We start from the raw sequence: 4,583 nt of genomic DNA, 5'->3' as shown, positions 1-4,583 counted from the left end.
AGATATTTAAACGATGCCTTATTTCAAAGCTTTTCAACCTTTTTAGTCCACGGCTCCCTTGACCAACTACATTTTTTGTGTGACATACGTGGGGCTCAGGAGCCCAGTTATGTCACCCCTAACCTGCAGAGCTGGCAGCCTCTCACCCTTTTTTGAACACCCTCCCTTGTGGAGTGTTCCCTCAGCCTCCTCTCCTGTCTCCTCTACTTGGGAGGCCTCTGGGCAGCCGCTGCTACCACCGCTGGTCTCTGAGCTCCCCCCACCCCAGCCCAAAGAGAGGTGCCTCTCAGAGGCACTGTTCACCTGGGGAGCTTATAGCTAGGGATGTGGCAACAAATAGCTGTGCAAGCCTTTGGGAGGCAGAGACGTGAGAGGGCATCAGAGAAGGGAGGGAAGGAAAGGACAGGCCAGTGTTGCCCGTGGCACCCCTGACCATCATTCAAGGTACCCCAGGATGCCCCGACACACTAGAGAGGGAGAGAGAACTAATTCATAGGTCTAAGTATGCAGATACCAAAAGATATCTGAGGGTAGAGATTATTTATCTCAAGCATCCTGCTGTTTTTGCAGTACTGTAATGGTGCAGCTACTCCCATCATGTAATTTCTTAATTAGAGTAGTTGGCCTCCTAGCAAGTTTTGTTCTAGCAAACGAAGAAAATTTTGATTGCTCTTTACCATCTGTAACAAACAACCTAGTAATATTCGCAAAGATCTGCTTGTGAAGATCCCTCTTCTTCTTAGTTAAACATAGGTAAAGGTAAAGGGACCCCTGATCATTAGGTCCAGTCGTGACCGACTCTGGGGTTGCGGCACTCATCTCGCTTTATTGGCCGAGGGAGCCAGCGTACAGCTTCCGGGTCATGTGGCCAGAGCAGCGCACGGAAACGCCATTTACCTTCCCGCCGGAGCGGTACCTATTTATCTACTTGCACTTTGACGTGCTTTCGAACTGCTAGGTTGGCAGGAGCAGGAACCGAGCAACGGGAGCTCACCCCGTGGCGGGGATTCGAACTGCCGACCTTCTGATTGGCAAGCCCTAGGCTCTGTGGTTTAACCCACAGCACCATCCGTCCCATAGGTGTAAAACATAGGTGTAAATAAATTCTAGGGTTTTTCCGCCCCAGATAATTAATATCTTTCAGTTGTCTGCCATCTCTTTATAATCCTGAAAAAGTATTTGTAGGAGGGCCAGTGTGGTTTGCCATCCTATTGCTTGGGTGAACCTTCTTTTGCTTGTCTTTTCTGTCTTTTCTCTATATTACCTTCTCGAGGGAATTCTTTGTTCTTAGCAGACTGGACGTAGGGTTCCTCTGACCAGACCTATCAGGTGTTCTTTCCTTTTCTGAGGAAATACTCTTGCCTCTAGATCCTAGTTTTTATGGCTTTTGGATGGAGTCCAGACGCTTCCCTGGCACTCTGCTCCACACTGGACCTCCAGGGAACAGCTCTCCGTGGACTCCCTGTAGCAGAGTTTCCGCAGCGTAGAAACTGATGCGGTGCGTGTGTGATAAATCAAGACTCCAGACGGGCGTTCTGGCTTAGCTCTTCTCATTAATCGTGTAGAAAAACAAACATAAATCAGACAGAAGTTACACCCGGTGAGCGAGCACACATCTTGCTTCCTCACCGAGAAAGCGAAAGGAACAAAGACACAGAGAAAACACTCCCCTCTGTGTAAACTGGCCACGCCTCAGGAATGTGAGACGTCACTCAGAACTTCTTAACCCTGTAAGTTCTGAATCTATCCACAGTTTTAACTGGGCAGATCTAGTGGAGACTGATGCTAGAAGTGCCTGATCAATTTGCCCAGAATTTCATTGTCAAATTTCACTAGATCACCCCAAAAGTTCTGCAGAAATCATTGTAAAATTTTTGACCTTTTAAAAATCATGCGCTCCGATCCCTTTTGGCTTTCCACAGCCCTGCTTTTTCTAGCCCGTGCATTTAGGGAATTGAATTTAAATGGGTTGGCAATGCTGGTAATTCTTCTCTGGTTTATTTTTGTCTGATTAAGAGTCCTCTGTCAGCAAAGAACATGTAAACCGAGTAACCATGACGCTCTATAAGCATCCTGCTAAAGTGCAGCGCAGCATCCTTTCTCCAGCTATAGAATGGTTGCAGATGTGTGTACGAAACAGTGTTAGTAGGGATTGAATTTGAGCCAAAACCTCCAGAGGCCAGTAAAGAAGCAAGCTAATTTGCAGGAGTGGCTTGTGAAAGCTTTTGGCTTTTGTTGAGGTACTACCTTTTTGAAAATACAAAATAAACCTCTTCTTCAACCTAACTCTTGGTCTTAGGGAACTGTAGCTTTTGAAAGCAGTGAGAACCGCAGAGGCTGAAAGCAGTGGAGGCAAATGGCCTTGGTTACTTCTGTGGGTGTTATTCAGGAAGTTGTCTCCACTTCTGTCCTATTCACATTCCCTGACCTTGTTCCATGAAGTACCGTATTTTTTGCTCTATAAGACTCACTTTTTCCCTCCTAAAAAGTAAGGGAAAATGTGTGTGCGTCTTATGGAGCTAATGCAGGCTGTGCAGCTATCCCAGAAGCCAGAACAGCAAGAGGGATTGCTGCTTTCACTGCGCAGTGATCCCTCTTGCTGTTCTGGCTTCTGAGATTCAGAATATTTTTTTTCTTGTTTTCCTCCTCCAAAAACTAGGTGTGTCTTGTGGTCTGGTGCGTCTTATAGAGCGAAAAATACGGTAATAAGATTTCCCCCACCATTCTCTTATTGTGTTATCTGAACTGGGACTCATGGTTATGCACTCTTCTCCTTAATCATGAGTTGTAGCATCCCCCCCCCCCACTTATTGTTTGTAGTTAAGGAGCTTAACCATGAGGCAGGTTTAGAAGACATGCTAAGCCACAGGGACCAGGGTGGCACAAAGCGAATGCAGGCTTCCTTCCCCTCAGGAGTCAGCATGTTTGCATGGTCCCCCCTAAGCCATAGTCATGCAAACCAGACCCACGAGAACAGAGTGTTAAGCTTAATGCCGTTCCCTTTTGCCCAGTGCTGCTTTTCAAGCCTTGAGGACTCTGGTTTTTGAAGGGGTGAGTTTTAAAAAGCACTTTAAGTTCAGCTGGCCTGACAGGTGCTGAACCTAACCTGAGGGAGGCTGTGGGTGGGTGGGTGGGGGGTGGAAGAGAGAATTTTGCTTTGCTCTGTCACTTAAGGTTTTGGATGTGTTGAAGTGTGCAGTACTTTATAAAGTGAGCAGCATTTACAGTGCTTTGTATTAAAAATGCCTATTTTTTTAAAAAAACGTAGTACATATCTTTCTAGATATGCTTGCTGGAAGAAAGGTCTCTTGGATCCAGTGCAGATGTAATACTCTCTACTGACCATTGCGTGCAAAATCAAGTTGCATCCTCAGAAGCAATAAGCACACTCTCTCCTCTGCCCACAATTTCCTCTTCAAGAGTGGAAAGCTTAGCATTCCATTAACACTAATGCTGCTCTGGTTGAGGGGGAGAAAGTGTGCTGGCTGTTGGCATGCAAGGAAGCAGTGTTACATCTGCACAGGCCATTAGAGCCCACATGCTGCAAACTAACCTGTAGCTCACCACCTTTTCTTTCTATATTTTCTTGAAGAATGTTTCTTATTGACAGTTAAATGTATATACTGTACATGTGTGTATTATTGATTTTGAAGGTTTGTTACTCTCGTATGCCAATGAATTTGCATGGACTATTCTGTATCTATAAACTGTTATACAAATATCTATGGTAATCTTGTATGACTGTTTTAAATCCACTGCAAGTATTTAGTTAACAAAATACATTACAGAGGGCACTTCATTCTCAAAAATAAAAGTTTGAGTTCCAAGTGCTGCTTTTCTATAACATACACACACTCCAAGCACCTGGACCCAGAGGCATTTTGTTGTCAAGTGTGTCCCTTGTGGTCCCTTGATAAACGCAGGTTGTCACTTGCGTAGACACACTGTTGGCAATCTTACATCTGAGCATGCAGACATAGGCATGACACTGGTAATTGTACTTAAATCAGACGTACACCCTGTCAGACAATTTACCCCAACCCTCTTTTTCAGCAGTGACGTCTCATGTGAGGGTTGAAACTCATCAACAATCTTTTTTACTTCCAACTCCTTTGGCATATCTTGACGACATCCACGTTTTCAGCTCTGCACTTAAAGGGTTATTTTAAAACAGGGGTGGGAAACCTGTAGTCCACCAATAACTCTCATTAGCCCCAGACAGCCAGTGGGCAAGGATGGTGAAGGGGTACTTCAAGAACATACGCTTCAAAAACTTGATCGTGTAGAAGCCAGGATGCTAGCTCTCTGCAACTGCAGCAATGGCGCATCAATCAGAGTGTGATTTCTTGAATAAAATATACAGCTGCTGTATCACTTAACCAGAGGACACACACACTATACAGTGAGTGAGTAGTTATTACCTTAAATGATTCACCCTTAGCTGGGGATATACAAATACCACCATGCGCACAGCCTGAGCAGAGAGCATCAAGAATATAAACTTCGTTAAAAGTCATTGGTGTAGAACAAAATGAAAACATAACACTACACACTAGATGGAAACCAGTGTACATTGAGCAACA

General features: G+C 44.9%; 1 long non-coding RNA gene across 1 annotated transcript; it reads left to right on the top strand.

Annotated features, from left to right (window-relative positions):
* Positions 1-1,248: 1,248 nt before the first annotated feature.
* Positions 1,249-2,286, top strand: LOC310831362. The gene is made up of 2 exons (XR_014557807.1): positions 1,249-1,374; positions 1,774-2,286. It is a non-coding gene; the product is annotated as an uncharacterized lncRNA (long non-coding RNA).
* The last annotated feature ends 2,297 nt before the right edge of the window (positions 2,287-4,583 follow it).

Source organism: Podarcis gaigeae (genome assembly GCF_964106915.1).
Source record: "Podarcis gaigeae genome assembly, chromosome: 14".
Taxonomy (NCBI): Eukaryota; Metazoa; Chordata; class Lepidosauria; order Squamata; family Lacertidae; genus Podarcis; species Podarcis gaigeae.
This window is presented reverse-complemented; position numbering and strand designations above follow the sequence as displayed.